At 48.4% G+C, this 23,704-nt stretch overlaps 1 long non-coding RNA gene across 3 annotated transcripts in view; it reads left to right on the forward strand.

The window, feature by feature from the left end:
* The window catches only part of LOC103901101, a 48,388-nt gene that overhangs the window by 4,703 nt on the left and 19,981 nt on the right, over positions 1–23,704 (forward strand). For 2 of the 3 annotated variants that reach the window (XR_002086221.1, XR_657706.2), the window contains exon 3: positions 6,360–6,494. This is a non-coding gene — a long non-coding RNA (uncharacterized LOC103901101). Of the gene's footprint in view, positions 1–6,359; positions 6,495–17,642; positions 17,727–23,704 lie in introns of those variants that run through there. The other variant, XR_002086222.1, reaches the window with a different exon arrangement.

Below are 23,704 nucleotides of genomic sequence, written 5' to 3' on the forward strand. Positions count from 1 at the left end.
AGGTTGCCCAGAGAGGTGGTGGATGCCCCATCCCTGGAAACATTCAAGGTCAGGTTGGATGGGGGCTCTGAGCAACCTGGTCTAGTTGAAGATGTCCCTGCCCACGGCAGGGGGGTTGGACTAGATGACCTTTAGGGGTCCCTTCCAACCCAAACTATTCTATGATTCTATAAAATGCCAGAACTGCCTGATCAAAGCCAGAGCAGATGGGCCATGGATTTTCATATGGTTTTCAGCTCTTTAAAGGTAGATGCTAGCCTGAAAAGGGACTGACTTCCCATCAGAGGACCATGCAGAGGCCATATAACCCAACACTGCTTCTCAGCACTGACAGCAAATGGATTATAGGGGACAGATAAAAAAAATCATCGAACCAACCTTCTCCTCCAGCATCCCTCAGGTGGAGTCAATAGAGCATTTCTGAACTTACACCAGTGAAACCAAGAGGTAGATTTAGCCCATCACTGTACAGAAGGTCTAATGGCAAATTGCTTGTCATCTAATTTCAGACATGTGATCAGAAAATGTTTAACATAAGGTTTGCAATATATTAACCACACTCCCATTAGCAGTGGAACAATCCATTACTAATATCCCTCCATCCTCAGGCAGCACCTCCTCCTGAAAGCACACTGCCAAGATTTGAGATGACCAGGGCCCCAGTTTCCAGGCCCTTCAGGCAGGTTACAAGAAAGCAAATTAACAGGTTGAAACCCTGACTATTTGCTTCTGAAATAAGGTCACTGAGAATCTTGTAAGTCCCTAACTAGCTGGCTTGCTATCAGCTGAAAGACATTTCAAGAACATTAGCATTGGTGCCAAAAATATCTGGGCTTGTCCCTGCGGCAAAATAGCAGCAGCAGAAGGAGGCTGAGGATAAAATGTCAGTGTCTGAATAAGCAGAGTGATGGGTGGAGCTTAACTGTTGAGATCTTGCTTATTGGGGTACCTCCACTGCCAGGAACAGTAAAACAGCACTGGGTAGGAGGGGATGTGCCTCAATGGCAGAACATGGGTGAATGCACCTTTGGGAAATCACTGCTTTGCAAGTCCCTGTAGACCTCCAAGAACAGTTCAAAAAGGTCCAACAAAAGAGCTGCAAAGAGGTTTTCCTGCCAAGACAGGAAAACAAGGCTAGTCATACTCACCCCATACCACTCTGTGGAGGGCCAGAGCTCACACTCTTTGTCACCACGACACTCCATCAGCTGAAGACCTCTGACAATATGTCTAAGCAAACAGCAGCAAAGATGGCTTGAAATAAATCTCTAGTATGTCCAGTCCCCTACAAAAGATGCAACTCCACCAAAACAAAATGCTTGGCAACATCACACCCACTTCACCGATGTTTTTCCTCTACAGGAAAATCTTTTCCCATCTCTAGTCTCTCATTTCAGCCTTTTCAGAAGGAGAGACTTCTGTTTTTCTGCAGTGAATTAACTGCTGTACAATGAAATCCAGCAATTATAACAAAATTAATACCCCCAAGCTTCAGTGTAAACCCAACCGAAGAAAAGCTTTGGACTGATGTGGAATAAGATATCTCAGAACCTTCCTTCATGGCTTTCACAATTTGTTTTTTGGATTTATTTTCTAAATTAAGCATCCTGAAACCTCCATGCCAAGTCTTGGTGCTTTTTCTCCCAGAGTCCTCTTGGGCTGGCATATCACTGGGGTGAGGCAGGTGCTCTGCTCCTGGTCCATGTGAACACAGACCAGCTCTGACTGTTCTTTTCAAACACAGCAACATTTCTGACTCCTAAAATTCATGTCACCATGCCACTGTCCTAAGGGGGGGGAAGACACATTGAAATATATGCAGATCCTGGGTACTAGCTTCTGGTTAATACCCTCACTCCGCATATGGATGCACATAGATGCAGATTGTGTAATAGCTTTGAAAAATCATCCAGGCCCTCTGGAGACAGTGCCATCTTGAATCCATTAGCTGTGTTATGAATAAAAGAATGAAGAAAAGCCAATTTTTTTTTCTGACTATGTGGTGAAGGCAGAGGAGAGAGACATATAACAGCAGAGAGGTGGAACACGACTCCGCAGATGACACCAGCATCCCAAGTGTGCCCCGTGACACTGGTTAGTCTTGGTGGAGCTATGCACGACCAAGAGGTGCCCAAGTCCAGACCTGGAGGCTGCCGTTGCCCAAGCATGTTTATTTTAGTTCTGCTTGCATGCATGTGTGTTCCCAGCGGGAGGGGATGTAAATGGGTCCAGCCATCCCTGCCCAGCCCTCCATCCTCGGGCATGTGCCAAAACTGTTCTGCTCACACTAGCACGAGGTCACATTTCTTGGCAGAGAGCTCAGCTCCTTCTCCCCTCTCCCTTCCCCCATGCTCCTGGTAAAATATGAAAACAGCCTGCCACCTGCCATTTGCCTGGCCTGTTTCTCTCTGTCTGCCAAAAATTAGCAACATGCCCCAAAATATAATTGGAAACACTGCACTGCACTGCAGGGGTCCCATTTCTGTTGCATAGAAGAGGCTTGAAAAAAAGCCAATTTAATTTCTAGATTCCCCGGGCTGCATATAGCTGCTAAGTGGGGAGGTAAAAAAAGTCACTTTTATCAGGCCAATTCCTATTAGTAGATTCAGATCTTTTAACATGCCATGCCGTAGGAATCAGCGAGCTGTCATTGCAAGCAGATTTAGGGCATTGTTTCTTGGAATTAGAGTCGCGTGGGAGGTCAAAAGTTAGAAGCCAGCATTCCCAAACTTCAGAGCTGAGAGCCTGGGTGCACACAGTGGAGCTGGGGGTGGCAGCGGATTTGTGAAGGCTGACATTAACCCCGGGAAGCAAACTGCCCCATTCCCCCTCCTCCCCAGCAGATCTTGTGCAAGTCCCTGGAGGATCCTTGCAGGAGGCAGTTGGAGATGAGTCCAGGGCTCTGTCGGAGCTTCGCTGCTATTGCAGCAGCTGTGGCTTCAACTCCCATTCAAGTTCCTTTAGGGAAACAGCTTTGAGAAGTGCTGTGCAGCTGAGGGAAGGCTTCCACACCTCCTGTGCTCAGGGCAGCTCTACCTGCAGAGCATACTGACCACCAAGGCTCCCAGGTCCACAGACCATGGGCCAGCCCTGCAAAGCTAGCAGTTATCTCCCTTTTGCAGAAAAGGGGTGGAACAGGAGATCAAGAAAATATAGGGCACCTCATTCATGCCACACTTTGGCAGAGAGCTTGGCCAGCAGATTTCTGAAACTGAAAAGCAACATTTCACCCAAAAGAGCTGTTTACGTTGTCAGGGTTGACTTGCCAGACTTATGAAAGTGCTGTGCCAGATTGGCTTATTAGCTTCCTCCCTCAAAATCCTCAGGGTCTGCTCCTTTGTTAGAGGGTGTCTGCATCCACCATGCAATGGACCTGTGCTAAAAACCAGGTCTCCTTGAGGAGACTGGCACACACAGGCACAGGGAACTCTGCAACTCTCCCAGCAATAAAAAGCCCCGCTGGAGGGTTTCAGCTCTCAACAAGGGACAACAGTTGAGAATATACAACTAGGCAGTGAGCATGTCACCCACCCCCAGGAGTTACCATAGGCCATCACAGTGTTTGCCCAGCACCGGTAAGCAATCGGTACTCCTCTTTTTGCAGGACTAGTTGAGATAACTTTATAAATTAATTGCCAGGCCATCTTCAGCCTCACAGGGCACTAGCAACCACTTTGCAAACTATGTGCTTTAAAATTAATATTCACTGCCATCCATCCCAAGCAGCAATAATACCTCCTACTTGACAATGCCTCCAGTAAAACCGAGCAAAAAACCTCCTTGCCAGCCACCCTCCAAAGAGCTGGAGCCCTACCTACTTCATGTTACCTCTTGAATTCTGCTCTCTCCTTGACCTTATATCAAAGCTGTACAGCACACTCAGGGTGTTACGGTCCAAAAAGGAACAATCCTGCCATCTTCTCTTAGGGGTAAGAATGCATAAACCTGAATCACAGCACTACTACATAACTCCCCAAATCCTCTCTGGCCAGGTTCCTCAGAGAAGATGCGTAGGGATGCCCAGATCAGACATCCTGGGAGCACTCAAGTGTAACTAAAGGCCTTGTTGTACAGTGCACAAGACACTGGGAAAATTGAATGTCTCTGGATATAGGCTGGGAGACTATATTTAGAGCTGGGACTTGGATACCTAAATCCCTTTATGGATCTGATGCGTGGAACTGTGGGCTGCCTTAATTTTAGTCTCAGAAGGGAAGGACAAGAGGGAGCCCTGAGGAAACCCCAGATTCCTTCTCATCAGGGTGCTTACTAAATAGACTTTAATAGATCAGGAAGTGAAAAACATGCTTGAGTCTAACTACTTCGAAATTCTTCAATATTAGAATTTTTTCTATAGCAAGCATGCTATGGAATAATAGGAAGATGACCCTATGTTTCAAAAAAAAAAAAAAAGTCATCACAAAATCCACAGCTGCTCCACATTTGTAATAAGCTGTTTAAAACAAAATAAACCAAAACATTTGCTCCAAGAAATACGCATTAGGCACTGGCAGCTTGCTTCCCTCATTCCTCTATCCCCAAGTACTTAAGCTGAAAGAAGAGGAAAACCTTGAAGTAATATATGCGTGAAAAAGTCCCAAGAACAATAGCTGCTCTCCATTTTACTCCAAAGCTGTTATTAAACTTGAGGTTCTCATGCTAGCAGAGCACAGCTTGAGCAGCATACTCTGTATTCACCACCACCATCACCAGGCTTTGACAATGCAAGCGAGTCAGATTTCCACCTACAAATTCCTGGAAGTTCATAGCCTAAAGAGCAATGTGCCAATATCTCAGTATGAGCAGGCTCAGCTGGATAGCATTATGGAAACCTCCCCTGCTAGAGCAAAATATCAATGGACTAATCCTCAGATCAGAATGGGCAGGCTCTTACTTGGAGCCAAACATCACCATTGTGTTTTAAATTGAACCTTTCTCAGTGGTCTTCAGAATGAGGTGCAGGCTAGAGTACGTATGTCATACAAACCCTACCCAATCCCTCAACTCTAGATGAGGAAAAAGGTTGGGTCAGAAAAGCAAGCATCCAGAAGCTGGCCAATGGTCTCTTTAGCCCACTATAATCATCCCCCCAAACCCATTCCACACTGTGGCAGCAGCATGCACACCATCCGAACACACCATCCAAAGCTGTTTCACTGAACCTACCACCCAGAGAAGGGGAAGACACCTCATTCTGAATGGGCTGGAAGAAGGAGATAGACAGTTCAGCATTTCACCAGCACCATAGGAAGCAACAGACTCCTTCAATGAGCTGTGAGAAGAACATGGTGGGAAAGATAAAGAGAGACCAGTGACCGCACCATGGTTCAAGACAGAGCATGAAAACAACCAACTGAGACCTGTTTGCAGGCATTAAAAGTCTCCAGGGAAGAAGGAATGAAAGACTAAGAGGGAAATCTAAGAGAAACAGAGCCCACTTAAAAGCAGCAGCTCATCACTGTAAATATATCTGTGCAGTTTATATTGTTTATTTTCAATAAACCAAACCACCTATCATTTCAGCCAGGCCTGTCATGACTATTCATTATTCAAGAAGTTTTGCCTGAAGAAGCACAAACCCATGCCACTGAACTGCTGTCCCCAGAAGCATACCAGAGCATCACTGGGAGGGCAGGAGGGGACGTGGCCTTCTGTGTGTGTTCATCGTGCACAGCGAGCGTGAAGCTTGCTGGCTTCTTCTCCAGAGCAAACGGCTTCCGTTCCAGATGGAGGGACTAATAAACAACCTCTGACAAAAGTGTTGTGTTTCTGGGACAACTGGGAAGCACATGCCAGAGACACAGAAGGGCTTGTAGTCATGCTGCTGGGCTACGCAGAGCTCTGACACACTCCCTGCCTGACAGAGGAGCCCTGGCTGCAGCAGCATTCATGTTTCATTGTTTTTCTTTTTTCTTTTCTTGGGACGTGCTGTCTGTCAGTGGATGGGGATGGGAAAACCAGTTGATAATCTATGGAGCAAACCACACAGAAGGCTGAGGAACTGGGGTGGGAAGGAAGAGCTGGAGCAGAGAACAAATGCTGCAGAAAGCAGACCACAGTGCTCTTGAATTAGCAGCACAGTCCCTGGACGTGTCGAACTGGGTAGAGGAAACTGAGTGTAGCTGTTTGCAACCAGCTTACAGCTCTTGTCCCTCCTGAAAACGGGGAGAATTATTAAAGGGTATTCCCTCCACTGGGGATGGCTCTGAGGGTCCCTTTTTCTAGGGGCTGGCTTTGGAAAATGAAAATATCCCTTGACACCCATAACTGCAAGTGTGCAGCTGTTGCTTCTAGTCCCCTGGGCACTGAGCTGGCCCATGGGAAATAAGGCCATTAAATTTTTCTCTAATTTCTCTAAGGTGGAGAAGTTTGTGAAGTACTATCTTCAAATCAAGCCTTCATCAAGAGACACAGCCAGGAAGAACAAGTAGCCCAGTCCACTGTCCAACAGAACCTACCACCAGGCAAAAACCAGAAATGGAGGAAGATCTGAGGTAGGACTAAACTACTGTGTTTAAAATCAGATTTCTAAGCATCAAGGACTCAGACAGATAAGCAGGTGAAGGAAGGTTTCAAAGACTTAGTGTGTCTCTAGGTAGATAGACACACACTTCCCCTCCAGCATGTTGCATCTCTGTGCATATACTAGATGGTCTCTTTTCTGCTGAGGACACATGAAGGAGAAGTTTCACCGGCATTCCCAGGAGACCTTAACTGAGTTATGTACCAAATACCTCTCAATTGCCATTGGATCCAGGTCCCTGATTCCCACAGATCCTTTACAAACACCCAGCCTTGTATTAATGACAGTAAGTTCAGCAGCAGGATCTCTCCATCACAGCAATACTTGCACCCAAAGATTTCCCTGAATACATACACCAGAGGCAGTACTCAAGCTAGATTGCTCTGAGTCACCTCTTCTCAAACGTGATGTTCCCAGCCCTCTGAAGGGCTAAACCCCAACAGCCAGCCAAGGTGGGACATGGACTGCATGTGACCTGGACAACCTCAGTGGTGTCAGCAGTGCCGTTCAGTTCCCACTGCTCTCAATGGTGTCAGCTTGGGACCTCCCAGGGCCAGTTTTTCAGCTTCCTCAAAGTCATTTTTTAAAAAATGTAGAAACTTGGGAATGAAATTCTTGCTCCACTAAAGATCAGAGGGTTTTTTTCTTGACAAGAGGGCTTCATTGTCTGGCTACTGCACATTCAGGTGTGAACTGATGCCAACCCTGTTCATCCAGGTTGTGTTCCTGGAAAGTTCCAGTAGAGACTTTAGGCCAGATCAGTTTGTAAAACGTCTGTCTGTGGCAGTCTGCTATAGGGGAGCACAGAAGATCTCCCAGAAAGTTTCAGATGTGAGGAAGCATCCAGGTGCATCACTGACCACAGCAAAAGTGATGTTAATGCAGGTACACAGGAAACTTTCAACTCGATTGTTCGGTACTTTCAAGGTTGGGCTCAGAAGGATGTTTGTACTCGTACAGCCTTCACTGTCAAACCAAGAAATGCATGCTTGGTATCTGCAACGAATCTGTTATTTGTAATAGGCAAGTAGAAGTATTTTAAATTTGTAACAAGAATAAAACTATCCATCAGCATTCCTGCACAATGACAAAGGGGATGTCTCCCCTCCTCTCACTCTGTGGGTTCTCTCAGAGCGAGAGATGCAACCAGCTGTTGGAAACAGGCTGTTGACAATACTGCAGAGTAAGATATAGGGTATTATGAGTCAATTAAAAATTTATTAAGAGAGAGTGAACAGGAGGTACTGATCTTCTGAATCCATCTGTTTCACCCTTCTTGTGGGACAAGTAAACTGAAACTTTCAGATCTTCCACAGGGAGACCAGAAACAAACAATCCAAACAAACGTGAGGACTCAGTGCTTAAGAAAAACACTTCTTTTTGCTAGCTGTGCTCCAACACCCCACTCACATCACATACTTGCACATGATACACTTCATTGTTAAACACACCCAGGAAAATAAGACCAGCACAGAAAAGCTAATTGCAGTCTGTGTTCATTCTAAAGAGGTCACGAGAGACCTGAACTGTCTGAAGCCAAGGTATGGATAATAAAAATCAGCTGCCAGAACCAGGCTGTAATTCACCTAAGAGCTCTGATAGAGCCCAAACATGAAAATCGTAAGTGCTGCGCAGATTGGATCAAAAAAATCTAAAGTGCAAAATGCAACATCTGAAGAGAGCTTCAGGAGAAATCCTGGGCATTACAAGTAGTTTATGCCAAGCTAGACAGGAGGAACTGCAAGAGAGCAGAGTGGAAGATGCAGGGAGAAGTGCAATGTATTGCATTATATTTTCAAAATAACTTTTGACAAGATCCCTCAAAGGCTTTTAAATTAACTAAATTAAGGTTCTCACAAAAGGGAGGAGACGGTAGAAAACGAAGTGTGAAAAAATAAGTGGTTTTTGCAACGGTGATCAACCAAGTACTACTAGGATGCTGTTCTTCAACATGCACAGGAAAAGTCTGGAGAAGGTATGAACAGAAAGGGGACAAAGAGCTAAAACGTATAGGACAGTCACAACCAAAAACAACTATGAAGGGATACAAAAGCCAGTCGTTACTCCATACAGTCCAAGGCCTAAGTGACCTGCAGCAGCAGGATCAGGCAATGGGTTTAACACTGCAAAAGGAAACATCTTTTCCTCTCAGCACACAGTTAAACAGCAGAACTCATTGCCACAGGACTTTGTGGGAGTCAAGAATATAAGAGGGCTCAAAAAGAATTAGACTCACTTGAAGACAATAGATCTAACAATGGCTTTTAAACACTGGATCTGATGGAAACTTCCAGGCCTGGACAACCCCCAAAATCCTGATGCTGGAAGCTGGAAGCTGAGCTGGAAGCTCAGGGATGCAGCAGTCTTAGGTATGTCTCTGCTCCTAGTATATAGGGCTTCAGATGCTGGCTTGAGTGGCCTTGATATGGCCACACAGGACAGTTATGTATCAAACAGGCTGATTATCTCTGCAGCAACCAAGTCCATCTTTTCAGTTTGTTCCCCCTTTTGAAACCACTTCTGAATGTGCCCTTATTATCGAGGGAGACTGGGAGAGGCTCAAGACAAGCAAAAGCAAAATTGACCAAGGCCACCCTTCCTAGGGTATATTTATTAACAATATGGAAAGGTAAAGTCAGTCTCCCTATCAAGACCATAAGCAGCAGGGATCGAGTTTAGTCTTAGCTAAAAGGCCCAAAGGTTCTTCCTTGCTAGATTGTGGAAACAGTAGCTGGATGCCATAGCACTCCTGTCCAGCCTCCATTGGAGAGGGGAAGAGCTGTGGGTGGCAGGGGCAGCAGAACAGGATCAGGTACTATTGACTAAGGTGTTTTTTGATTCAGAGTCCAGGCAAGCATGCATTGGGTTTGCATGCATCCCTCCTCTTGTTACTACTGCTCTAGCTTTACACCAACTGCTCTCACTACTCCATTGCTCCAGCTGAGCTCTGACATCAGGAGAGGACTCTGTATGTCTTCCCTGATGACTGTGCAGCACCTAGCACAGCAAAATCCTAAGCAGGAGGACCTTCAGCTTGCTGTTAGTCATATCTATTCAGGAGACCCTAGCGCAGGTCAATACTTCTGCTGATGGAGAAGATGATGTGGAGAGGCTCAGAGTTGACTTTGAGAGCAGTCCCCCTCCACCTCAACAATCAGGCAGGAGCTCCAAGTGCCTGTGCCCTGCCACCCTAACCCTAGCTTGAAGGTGAAAATCCCGGGAGCTCTCCTTGCAACAGGAGAAAGCAGAGCAATCTTTTCATCCAGCATCTCACAAAAGCTTGTTCCGCAGGAAACTCTGCCAGGCTTTCTGCAATATTTCCTACAGCGAGGCCTGTCCCCTTGCTTTCCCCACCAAGGAACATTTTGTTCGAAGACAGCTAATGACCCATTTACATTCGCCTATAAAATGATATTGGGTTATTTCTCCCCTCCTCTTCCACCATTTGGCTGCCTCTGGTTTGCAGAGCTTGTCAGGGCTAATTACATTGGCTTTTTCATTGAGGGAGTTTTTCCTCTTTGCATGTGTTTTCTGTTCTGAGCATAGCACAGTTTCAACAGGTTTTTGATGCTGTTGTTGTTGTTGTTCTTGACAAGAGCTGCTGTTATGAAATGCATCCTCATGGCCCTGCCAAGGCCCCAGCCAGCTGAGAACCAGCTCTATTTGACGCAGGAGCAAATTGAGACCATTTGGTACTTGGGGCACTGGACATCTTATTCAATCTGCAAGGGAGCTGGGAAAAGGGTTGAGTTTCTCCTCCCTCCCCTTCCCTTTCAATACACTCATTTGTTCCTGAAAAAGCAGTCTGTTTCTTTTCCAGTCTTCCCTTTTCCCTAATTTTATCCATATGCAGTCCAAGATGGACATGGAAAATTACCTGTCCATTACTCTCAGCAGATGCCTGCCATCGGTTAGGTCAATAAGTTAGCCTTGGGGACGCAAGCTGTCCCTTGCACCCTTTTTCCAGGGGCAAAGCTACTCAGATGGCAGCGAAACCAGAGCAGCCCAGGGCCAAGTCTCAGAGCCAACACAGGGCAGAGAACCACAGCTGATCATGGAGCCAAACTCTGCAGGAGAGCACCCTCTCTTCCAGCACACTGGGGGCTTTGAGGTCTAGGGGAGGAGACTGCAGATCCCCCACCAAGCAAGACCTTCTCCCTCACAGAGAAAGAGTGCCTCAGCCTTAAGGGGGCCCATGTCAAGATCACAGCTGTTGTGTGCGGTCTGGGCAATGGTTTCTCTTCCCCACTCTGCTCCCCAATGTAGCAGCTCATTTATCAGGGAAACACGCCAGCAAGCCAAGATGGTGGGAGAGTTGGAGCGCAGCTGTGCTCCCAGCAGCCTTCCGCTCAGACGGGACTTACCGTGCACCATCCCAACACCAGCTTGGCAGGATCGAGGCTAGATGGGACCATCCACTCTTGCATCTAGTGCACGCCACACAGACAAGCCCAGAGATTTTTCACTCAGGTCAACGTTTCCATCCTGGAAAAGATAAAAGGGATGCCCTGGGTGGAGAACAGTGCCAGCTCAAGCACAGTGGGAGGGAGATGACCACACAAGCCACCCCACAAGCTGCAGAAGGTGACAGGTCAAGCAATGTAGCTTCCTTCCTACGCTGGCACAAGAGATGGGAGAAAAACCTCCTCTCCAGGGCCTGCCCATGGGAAGCGTTTCAGGGCATTGGCTGCCCCAGAAGAGTTGCTGTTCCCTGTTGGACTCCCTCACAGTCAGCTTGGACCACAATGTCTTTGTCCAGGCTTCAGAGGTGTGGAGGTCTGGGCTGCTCCTTGAGGCTTGGACTCCATGGACTGACCCCAGGGAGCCCTTGCACCCCACCAAGAGTCCAGCCACCATTTTAATTAATGGGGACGACCTGCTTTACCACACATCCAGTCCCACCAATCCCAAGAAAGGAAAACCAAAATATTTCAATGGGAGGTTGAACTATCTAACCCAAGGCTTTGGCATGGCCAAAGCGTCAAGCTGAAGAGCCCACACTCAGGCCCGTGCAAGCCGCGGGGAGCAGACGTGAGAGCACATCTCAGCAGCACCGCCATCACCACGCTCTGGGAAGCCCCTCCATGGGCAGAGCCCTTATAGCAGAAAGGGGTAATTATATTTTAAAACCTCCAGTTCTAATAAAATCCATTCACACACATTCAGAAGTCTTGAATATAACTTACAGTTCTTCCCAAGCCCTTATATTATTTTCATCAGCTACAAAATTGTTGGATAATTGCAATAAATGTGCATGCAGGGGTTGTTTTGGTTTGGGTTTTTTTAGTCTCACAATTAATTTTTTTTAATTGCAGCAGTGGCAGCCACAGCAAGGGGTTGCAGGGCTGTGGTTGCTTGCCACTGCGGGGACGGCGACAGCAGCAGTACCTTTGCCCTGCTGGAGGCGGCGGCCATTTTGGGCAAGGGAAGGCTGCTGGCCCTAAGGTGGCTACAGGCATAGTCCTGACCCAATGCCCCTACATGGACCTCCATCATCAGGCCCAGCACCCCTCCATGGTGGTAACCACGAGGACACAGACAGACAACCATCTCCCTGCATCCTCTGAGGACAACCAGGAAGCAAGATCACCAGAGAGGGACACCCCACTGCCACCTTCTCCCTCCCTCCCTGAAGGCAGCAGGCCTCAGCCTGCGGGAGCAGAGGGCAGAGCCCAAGCCCTCATATTGATTTTCCCCCGGCAGTTCTCAGGCCGGTATCCTTGGGGAGAGGCAGCAGGGCTGAGGTTACCTCACATGGCCGTGTGTGGGTGAGGCAACCCCGCTGCAGCCCTGCACCTGTCTTGTACCCTTGGACAGGCCGACACGCTGAGCCCACGGCATCAGCCCACATAGCACCTTCCTCCTGCCTTTTTGCTAAATCATCCTTTAAAAACTCTCTGTATTTTTCCCTGCAATGAATCAGGGGGCCTTCCCCATACATTGGAACAGGCTGCCCAGGGAAGTGGTTGAGTCACCATCCCTGGAAGTATTTAAAAGTTGTGTAGATGCGGCACTTAGGGACATGGTTTAGTGGGCATGGTGGTGTTGGGTCGACGGTTGGACTCGATGATCTTAGAGGTCTTTTCCAACCTTAATGATTCTATGATTCTGCGGAGTGGAGGGGATAATTGCATCCCCCCTCACGCCACCTCGCCTTGCCTGGAGGAGACGCGAGCATAAAGACCAGGTTGTAAATCATTTTCACACGTTAATGCGATTGTTTTTACCAGAGAGGCTGGGGAAATAAGGAAGTACATGTATATTGTCCCCACCTTTTTTTAACTTAAAGAAAAACCCTCCCTCTCTCTCCCCAAAACATACAGAAGCAGAAGGGTGCAGGTTCACCCCCATGTCTCAGCCAGCCTGACCTAAAAGACCTAAACCCCAGATTAGATCCTCTCTGCAAAAATACCCCATGGCTGGGACAGGATATCCTCCTTGTTACATTTTAAATGAGGCCTTCCTCCCAAAAAACCATGACAAACTCCTTCTCCAAACTCTAATCCTAATCTGGTCTCTGACCCACTTCAAAACCACCTCCGAGCTTCATCACGCTGCAGAAACTATGTCCCAAGGGGAGGAACATCTCTGAGCTCCGGGTCCATCCACTACTGAACCATACAAACACAACTGCAGAAAAGATGTACAATCCATTGCTCCTCTCCTCACAGCAGCCCAGATGTAAAACATTTCTTGTGTATCAGCAAAGGCTGACCCACCAAAGAGAAAACAAACATGAGATTCCTCAAGAATGGAGCCAGTGAACGCCCCTACTGGTCTATCTGTTACTGATGCCACATCTGGAAAGAGAAAACTGGCTATGTCACTGCATGCAAGACGTTTTCTGGAGCATTGGCTGAATTTAATTCATCTATCCCAAACCCATTTTAAAAACTCTAATGGCAAAATCAGAGCAACTGAACAGAAGCTTTTTGGTGTAAGAAACAAAAACAAGAACCCAAATCAGCTTATTTGAAGACTGATAGTAAAAGCTTATATGTTTTGAGAGTTTGACAGGGGACATGAAGAGAGGAGATGAAATTTTGAAAGGAAATATTTAAGAGGGAAACTGGTGGCAGGTGTATTATTGCACACTGAGTATTGATAAATTATAATTGTTGGAGACAGAAACACACCACCCTTCCTCTTCTGACTTGGGTTAGGCAAAGGCCATGGGTGACTGTTAGATATGCACCAACCAACCCTGTCTCTGGCTCAAGACCAAGGGGGGGGGTTCAGTCCTTGGGTGGTGGTGGTGTGTAAGGTGGTCATCATAAGCCTCACCCCTTGGGTTTGCTGCTGGGGATGAATATTGCCTCTTCCTTGCACTTGAAGTGCTTCAAAGGGACAGGCACAGTGTGCACCAAGTGAGTCAGAGCTGCCTGTGTTCCTGCAAGCTTCTGAGCTCCAGGAGGCCTTCATTTTCAGGCGGGGTCTGAACTTGCTAAGGATGGGAGCAGCTCTCCCTGGACTAACTTCTTAAAGGACATCAACTAGTGCAGCTGCCCTGCTCTCCCACAGATGGGAACCCAGCATGGCTCATTTCAGTGGAAATCTCATTAAGGAGGTAGAGTTAAGTGACAAAGAAATCAAGCTTATCAAGGTCCAGCTAGGGAGAGTCAGAGGAAATGCAGCAGCCAGAGCACATGCCAATATTGTTAATGCCTTTTTTGTCTGTATCTTAGAGAGGGTTTATTTTGGCAGCTGGAAAGTGTGTTAAAAAAACATGTCCTTGTTGTATAGATTGCATAGACCATTGGAGAGAGCCAAAGCTACTAGAACAAGGCAGCACAGGGATGCTCTGACAGCAGAGCTGAATCCTCACCTGGCAGAAGTCCACACAGCTCAGCGAATCCAATGGCACTGCACTTCTTTACACCAACTGAGCATCTGGCCCCAATTTGTTGTTTGGTCTGTTTGTTGTTTGTTTTTCTGACATCTCCTTTGGGCTTCTCATGCTTGAGCTACAAAATGATGCTGCAGTGCTATGTGATTATCACCAAACTCAGCCACGTTCCATAGCAGTTCAGCAAGTCACGATGGGTTCTTCAGGAGCCAAGCCTTCCTTTCAGTGTCAGTATGGCTTTCTCAGCTCTGATATCCCCAAGATTCAGAAGGGATCAGACAGTTCAAACAGTTCCAAGAGCAAGCTTGGAAGTAAGAGGTCTCTGTTTGCCAATGACCATGTGAGCAAGTTTCTTCCCCTCTCCCAGCACTTCTTCCACAAAAAGCATTGCTATAGAGGGCTAAAACCCTGAACCAAGCGGGTTTGTCTTCTGGTTCATGGCCAGTGGATGTCAGTGACTTATTGATTAATCGAAAACAATGACAGGTTTGAGTAGCTAGCCAAATCTCAAATATGCATACATCTCTTGCATGCTAGAGAAAGATTGCTCTGGATGTGTGGTGTCCTTCCCAGTGCCCACACACAGCAGACTGGAGTCCATGAGCCATCAGTGATGGTGTCCTAGACATATTATCCTCAGCAGGTCTGTACTTGCTGGAAAGGTCAAGGTGGTGGCTATCGTATGGATGAGAAGCATGTGCTATGGATGCCATCCTGTCCCTCATCAGTCTGTTAGAAAGCTTGGTTCCTAGCTACTTTGATCCAGGAGGTAACCAGCTTATTTCCTGACAAGCTAACCAAAGGGACAACTGTCATGGTAACACAGATAGATGAGTACCTTTATGAGCCCATGAGAAGGTGGTTACAGAAGCCTTCACTCCATGTGAGCTGGGGATATCATGGTGTACATGATTTTGGGGGGCGAGGTGCTATTGCCATGCTGTGGTTCATCAGTCCTATGGCAGGTGGGAATCTCTGCTCACAAAACTCTTCCCTGGCAGGGCCAAACACATCCCTCTCTTTGGCTGCGAAAGGAAACACCAAGTGTGACCAAAAGCAGCTCCTTACAGGATGCAAATAAAGCTTTAAAAAGAGCAAAATGTTGACAAAACAAAAAGAAACAGCTAGGTCAGCAGTAAATTGGACATCCTTGGCATGTGTCTCAAGCCACACACAGCTAGGACCATCTGGTGGCAGCGGGCAGGCTAATACATCCAAAAGCAGCTTGCTCTGGCCAGCAGCATGTGACAAAAGCTCTTGTGTCCCTGTAAGAAAGGGCCCTGCAGGTGACACTGATGCGACCAAGCAGTACTGAAGATATCCTTCACAAGCAGCTGTCATAGCGCTCTCTGCAAAATCATCTCTCTCCCACCTTAAGGTAACGAGGGACCCAGACCATCACTCAGCCAACTGCAAGACCTGCCTTGTGTCTTCAGATTTGCTGCTGCCTAGTCCTTCCAACTCTCTTCACATCCTATGATGAGCCTAACACAGCCACTGCCTTGTGTGTCCAAGGCCAGCTTTGGCCTCATGGCAGGTGACTGCAGAGAGCTTGCTACACCTTGACTGTACAGACCAGCACAAAGATGGCTTTGGTGACATGTACCCCTTTGCATTTTAGGTTTAGCATCGCTCTTTCAGCTCTGCAATTGCAAGGATCCCACCTATAGCAGGGAAGCAGGGATTCCCTTCACTGCATTTTCAGCACGCACATCTTGGGCTTCAGGATGCATCTTGGGCTTTCTTATTTCAGCCGTGGAAGCAGCAAAAGAGCTTAAATTGTACCCATCATGTTGCTATTAGTCGCTCGAGCTTCTCTTCCCCCACTCTTCCTCCTGCCGCCCCCACTTCGTTCCACATTTTTCACATTTCTGGGGATTGTTTTTCACCTCCCAATGCTTTCTGGAGCTTGCCCAACAGAAATAAATGCAGCCTGACCATCGCTGGTGGGGCGAGGGGCGGGAGGTTACACTCTCGGTAAATTTAGCCTCTCATTGACAGATTTATCTTCCTTAATCAGAACCAAGTGTAGTTAGCGAGGTTTGTTTTTGTGGACTGAACTTCCCCAAAGTCAGTGTACACACACCTCCCCCTCCCTCCCCAATTACATAAATGTAGTTAAGAGCTAATTTCCTGGAGTATGTGCCAGTGCTCTCTCCAAGCAAACAAAACAAAGACGACACATAAAAAAAACTGTGTTTTGCATTGAGAAGGAAGCTTGTGCTAATAAAAGTCCAGGAATGACAAGGTGTCAAAGGGTCTTTTCCCCATTTCTCCTCCTTCATTTGCACATATAAGGTAAAGCAGAGATGGGGAGCACCTTTCCAGCCTAAAAACACAGGTTGCTCTAGTAGACCTCGAAAAGCCTTGTATAACAGCATGGAGACGTCAGTGTGCTGAGGGATGTTTTGTTAACTGGCTCTAGATGAACTCATCTAGACTTCATCAGACCTTGTTTCCATCCAGCGTAACCCAGAAAGTCCCTTTTAGCAAGCACAACCTCACAACAGCTGGCTACGTGTTGCCTAATACAGGTACCAAGCCTTCTCAGATGCTGTGATTTGTCTTTCCTCCTTTTGCAAAATGCCATTTCACCCAGTCAAAGGGAACTAAAGTTTTAGTCAGAAACTAAAACATGCCTTTCATTAGGCAGATGAGCCTGGCAGATTCACCAGGAGAACCGCACAGCTTCTCCATTTAAATCAAGACTGTCTGCTCTTGTCCTTTCCTCATCCTACATTCCTGTGTTGGTACCACCAAAGTATACCGTCCTGCCACAGCCTGGATCAGCAGGGGGGGTTGATCTAGCCAGGCCTTGGCTCCACAGTCCTCTCCTGGGAACAATTTGGAGGCTGTGTGGTAGGAGAGACTTTGTGGACATCTTCCTTCATGGGGCTCCTCCTCTACATCTGTCCATGATCTTGCTTTAACATTTCCCTTTCATTTTTCTTCCCAACGTGCTATTAATTAAGAACATTTCTAACATGTGCCAGCCTGGAAAGGAATGTGTTGTAATGACCATTTTTCTTCTGTTTCAGTTTAAAGGATTGTTTTTATTGAGCTCCTATAATGCAACCAAGCCCATAAAGAACAGATTTGAAGAGAAAAACTTGAATTCAGACTCCAGTAAGGTTCAATAAACTTCCATTAGGTCTCAGACAGGTGGACCACATGAACGGCAACAATGACTTCAGCATCTCTTCGCTTCTGTGTGTCATGCATGAGAAGCCTAGCTAGTGTAACTGGGTAATGTTTCTTCCCTGCTTTCTACAGGCCATGCTGGTTGCCAGTTAGAAGAAAAAGCAAGAAACGAGGAGGGAAGCCCAGGGCATGTCTGGTCCCATTACGATGTCCCCATAGTCAAACACTCCTATCGGATGTGTCAGCGCAGGCCAGCTCAAGATGACCCGTAACAAGATGAGATACTGCAGGCAGCGGCACCCAAAAGGACCAGATCTAATCATGGTCCCTTTTGGCTTTCACACTTACTAATTTGTCTGGGATCCATCTGGACAGAGGCCATAATTAGAAAAGTAGTTTGCTCAGACTTAGCCCATGGAAGCCATCAGAAAGGGTTGCTCTGCTATTGTGCACTGTTAATGTGTCGCCCTTGTTCTCTCTGGACACAGGAAATGAAGAGGATCTGGGAGGATAAGATAAGGCATGTAATAAATTGACTTCTTATAAGTCTCTAGGTCTTGCCACTGCTGCCTCCATTTCTGCTGTAACAGGGTACAGATGAGCTTCAATAGCTTAGTTTCTGCTGTTCATCAGCTCCAACATCTGTGGCAAATCCCAGGCAGGTTCCTTGTTCCTTATGCTTACCTGGGGAGGCTTGTCTTTTGAATGGTACGACGGTGGATAACTGTGTACTGAGAGACCCAGTGCCTCCCATTGGATCTGATCTGCCTGCTGCAATACAGCTTGACATGGCCAGCCGCACCACCGAGACACAGCCTTCAGCCTCCTGCTGTCACAGGAGCTGCAGCAACAAGCCAAAATCTGCTTTCCCAGGACCAATGCCCCATCTTGCCCCGCCAGACTGCAGAGTTAAATACCAAACACAACTGGATGTTAAGTCAGGCCTCTGAAAGAGCAAGAGTCAAATGGATGGATGAGTCTCAGCCAATCTTTTAGCCCTGTTTTGTGCAACAGACTCTGGAGAATTTTCCAGGGGGGCTGCAAAGGTGCAGATTTAAGTCTCAACCCCTGTCCTCCACAGAGCAAGGAGGTGGCAGAGAAAAGCCCATTTCATTCGATACACAGACAATAAAGAGAGACTGTCGCTCTTCTGAGGAGTCAGTTTTGCCCATGCACAAAGCCAGGAGGATCTTCTGCACTCACCTGCTCTCAGCTACTCCTCCTTCCCACCTCTGATTAACAGAAGCACTGCCCTTTCATACATTTGCCCTTGAAGGGCTCACCACGGGTGTTTAGCACTCTCCATTGCTGGCTGGAATTGATTTCCTGAGTCCCTGTAGCAGCACACCAAAATGCTGCCCAAGGGTTATTCTGCCCTAGAGCCAGCTGGCACTGTGGCATCTGGTCCTGTGGGAATCAGCATATCAAAAGGCTCTTAAAAACCACAGCTGGAGTTGCTCCTGTTAAACTTGAGCACTGTGACACCTGGTCCTTGCTCAATATTCCAGGGTTTTGCAGGAAGAAGGGGTTCCTGGGCACTTGGGGGACTTGGATTGTTGCAGGGTCTCACTCATTTTTTATGTTTTCTTTTGGGGGTGCTGGCCCCAAGGGGCTGCTGCCGCTCTCGGCATGTAGCAGAGGTCCGCTCAAGAGCTACTGGGTAAACAGGAGAATGATTCTTCTACAGAGTCGGCCAAAGCCAATGCCATACATGAGGCTCCTTCCACAGTCATACAGTGTGGGACAAGGCACAGCTGCTACACTTCTGGTTTTGGGTCTGTTCCCACTGTGTTTAATCAGCCAAATCCACCCCTGCTCCCAGGGAACCCCTTTTTCCATGGCATTTCCCCACCCAGTGCCAGGGGGCTGTTCCTAACCGCTTAAGGTTGCAGTCCCCAGGTTGAAGCACTGCTTCCCCAGTAAGTCTTTGCTTTCTATACTTTTAACGCATTGTTATCTTACACTGCATGGCATATTGAGGCCAATGCTGCTCCCCCAGCTTCAATGCAACTGATTAATTTCCACCGAACAGGCTTGTACCTGTGAAGAAGTTGGAGGCATCTGCATCATACCCAGGGCAAGAGGAGCTCCTCCACAGCTTGTTTTGGGAAATCCTGTGATTTAGGACGCTCAGGGTATCCCCACAAGTCACTGCCCAGCCCATCTGGGCCTATGAGGATTGCTGCGTAATAAAAATACCTAGGAAACAACACATGTAAAAGTAAAATGCAAACCGGCAGTCCTGGCACAACTAGCCTGTGTAGATCTTGGATGGGAACTCTGCCTGGGTTTTTTTAATGCCTTACTAGTGTCTGTATGCAGAGATGAGCCTTGCGCAGTGCTCACAGCCCCAGCTGTCAGCTCCTATAGCCAAGGCGAAGGCTCACGCAGCCCAGCCTCTGACGCCCAGGCCTCCCGATGCACCAGGGCCACGTACAAATCTAGGTGGGGTTGTGTTTCCATTATAACGCCATTAACATTTTCTTTTCCTATTGGTGTAATTAAGTATGTTTCCTTTTTGCATACAAAAAAGTTAGGTCAGCCCAGAGGCATTGCTCAAGCACAAGACAGCTTAGCTGGGCAGAAAGGAAGGTTACAGCAGCTAAGAGAAATTGGAAAAGAGGGAAGAAGCAACGCAGAGGTGCATTTACATATTTTGTGAATTAGCAAGGGCTAAGATGGAGTCCCTACCCTGTGACATCTTTAATCCAAACTAGGCATCTTCCTAGGCATCTTCCTATGTGAAAAGCCCAAGAAAACACCCCAGATTTTTAGCTTAAAACCTTACCCTATTTGGGCAAGCAATAACTCCATCTGTATTCAGGACAGAGCAGCATTTGCTAGATTTTAAAGTTCAGCCTGCAGCTGTCTGGAGCTACAGCAGGACTTGAGCAAACAGCACCCAAGGTTGGGCCCATAAGCTGCCTTTCACCATGGCTGCAGCGATAGAGATGCCCTCAGATGCAACGGGGACCAGGAGCACTTCACAGGGGGTGCCTGACACAGCTCTCACTGGATCTTCTCTCTTTGCCCCTTAAACAGAAGTGGTTACCTGGTGGTGCAGCCAATGCTGGGACCAGCCAGTCCCGGCTCCAGCTGGGGGGCTGCTCCCTCCACCAGGCAGACAGGCTCTCCACAGCAGTGGAGCTGCCTGTGCAGTCCAGCTCTGTGCTGCGAACATCAGCCCAGATGAGCTGCCCAGGTCACGTGGGTGCAGGTGGGGCAGCTCCCCACATGCAGCAAGTGTCACTCACTTCAGCTGATGTTGCCCACTTCTGTCCATCTTCCAGGGGCTGTACTGGACCAAAGCACTTCTCTCCCACCCAGAGACAGGCCCCGGTTTCCAGAGGGTGAGCTAGGAGGGTAAATTTCAATCTCACTTTTTGCTTAATGTCAAAATTTTCCTCATTTCCCATAGAAAGCAGGTACACGTGGGACTATTTTTACCCTGGTTTATTTTTACTTAGTCTTTCCTACGTTGCCTCTCACATGGCATGCAAGAGACCTACGGCAGTGGCTGGAAGGGCGCTTTCTCCCTCTACAGCATGGCAGGGCTGGGGGCAAATGCACTGCCGGTAATTACAGCACAGCATCATTAAATCAATTGCTGCTTGCAGCCTTGCTCCCCACCCCACGGGGTGCAGCTCCAGGGCAGTGAGGTTGTTCCTAGCCAACACCACTGCCCATACCAGCCCCATTGCTAGAGATACCTCCAGCCAAACATGCTCCCATCCTGACAGTGCTGTCCCAAGGGGCCCGATTCATGCTGTCCCTCTCTTACACCAGAGAGCAGTTTGGCCCCAGGAAGGCAATAGGGTGCTGGAGCAAGCTGAAGGCCCCCGGAGCTGTGTTCAGAGCTGAAGCCCAGCCACAGCCATCAACGGGCCAAGAACCGGGGTGCTGCGGAGCCTCTCTGGGACAGGGTCTCCTCTGCTGATCTCTGCCTTCAAGTAAAGCCTGGCAGACAGATGGCTGGGGAAGGGGAACTGCAATGATCAGGAGCTGCTTCGGCCAGGGATGCAAACGCCTTTGGCCAGGGCGAATGCTGTGGGTGTTTGCCCAGCAGATGTTGTGGGCCAGTGGATTTTTTTGGTTTGGATGAGCAATGTGTGAAGGTCTGGGTTTCACTCCTTGGGGAATTAAAACATAGCCCAAGCCTTGGTGTTTTTTCACAAAGGGGAATCACTGCTTTCCACCATCATGACTAACCTTGCTAATTGCGGCCTTTGCAGTCAAGTAGCAGCTGGGTAGAAAGGCAGCCGCGCTGCAAGGCTGGTCTGGAAGCAGCACTGGGGCTGCGGCCGAGGCTTTGGCTCCTTGCGAGCACGGCGGCGTGGATGTGAAACAAGATGGGGGGGAGGCAGAGGAGGCCAGACTCTGCCCAAGGGACTGTCATTTCCCAGAGCTGCCTCTTACCCTGCCATCACCTCCCCAGAGCATCTTCCCAAGGCTCCTGCCAGCTTCCCCAGGGGAAAGCACAGACTCTCCATCTCACCAGCCCTCTGCAGCCTGGATGACAGCATGCCACGCTGCCCGCAGTGCCACGCTGCCCGCAGTGCCACGCTGCCGCATTTGCTGGCAGGTGCCCCGTTACCATGGCAATGCTGTCAATGTTCAGATAACATTTTCCTCCATCCCAATTTCTGCTGCTGCTTTATTTCCCCCCCCCACTCAGTACTTTGTAGCCACACTGGCGCAACCTGCCTTGCAAGGCAGCTGGGAAAGGGTTAGGACACTGCTCTGCAGTCAGGTCATGAAGTCCTTGCTCAGGAATAACAGCATTAGATCTTCTGTCACAACAGAGGTAAAGCTGAAAATCAGCAAGCAGATACTAATAAATCCTCCGCTGTCTCTTCTTATTAGACTTAATCACAGGGAAAAACCCAAAAGGCCTGAAACATATTTGTTAAGTGACTTTTTTTTTTTTTTTTTTTTAAAGAAAATCTCACCGTGCAGAGGGGACAGTCATGCGTACAGCTCCTTGTCAGTGCTGGTCTCACTACGGGCACTGCTGCCATGCTCAGGCCTGCTGGAAGCTCCTCTGCCTGCCCATCCTCTCTGCTCAGTCCCCCCATCCGCAACCCTCCTCTCCAGAGGGGCAGCAGGGCAGGTGACACCAGCCTGCATCATGCTTGCATGGACAGCCCTGCCCTGGGGGTCCAGCCCACCCCAGTGTCCAGCACAAGCCACCTGGGCAAGCAGGAAGCCCCACAGGAACATCACCTGGGGGCCACGGTCCCTTTTCACCCAAGTGCTATTTCCCGATTGCCACCATCCAGCTTCTCCATAGCAACATCTAGACATTAAATATAGATGCATCCCCAAATCGCCTTTGCAAAAACGCCACCTCTCCCTACCACGGGCAGGCATTTTCAGGGAATGTCACATTTCCCCCTTACCCATCTCCAAATGAAGAAGATGGGAAAGCAGCTAATTAGGAGTGGTCTCGCATCGTCTGCATCCCAAGCTGTTAGCTAGCTGATGAGCTGCTAAATTATTTTTTCTCCTTGCTGAAAGAGATTAACGTATGGCTTCAGATGCAGAGGGACAGTGCCTGCTCCCCAGGACAGCTGGGCAGTGCCAGAGACCCCACTACCAGAGGTTGCTCACACCCAGGGAGGGAGGCAGGGCTGGGGGCAGTCAGGACCCCCGGAGCCAAGGGGCTGCCGGCACTGGGTGCAGGTAGGCAGCAGTACCCACCTCACCGTCCTTGGAGGATGGACAAGGTGCACGGGGAATGGCTGCTGCAGCAAACCTCAGCACGGAGGATGCTGCTCAAATACCTTCCTGGGGATCATTAATCAGTTAATGCTTGTAGAGAGGGGAAGAGGAAAGACGCCCTGCAAGCAAGAGACAGCTGGGACTGTCGAGAAGGGCCAAGGAGAGCCTGGCACCCAGCTCTCATTGCCAGGCAGCAGAGAAAATGTGAGGCCAGAAAATTAAGAGCCATAGAGATAGGTTGCAGCTGCTGTGCTGGGTAGGATGCTAACAGAGCATGGCTTAGCACTGTACAAAAGAGATGGTGCAGCATTAGCCTCCCATAGCCACAGCCCCCACCGTGTCCTGAGACTTTCACAGAAAAATACTGGGACTCTTCACTCACCTTTTCTGCTCAAGCCTGGGCATTTCTGAGAAAACACGATACACAGCCATGCTCTGCTCACCTGCTTTGTGACTCCCCATGCTATCCCCAG

The sequence above is a fragment of the Aptenodytes forsteri genome, unplaced genomic scaffold (genome assembly GCF_000699145.1).
Source record: "Aptenodytes forsteri isolate BGI_AS27 unplaced genomic scaffold, ASM69914v1 Scaffold443, whole genome shotgun sequence".
NCBI classification, from domain to species: domain Eukaryota; kingdom Metazoa; phylum Chordata; class Aves; order Sphenisciformes; family Spheniscidae; genus Aptenodytes; species Aptenodytes forsteri.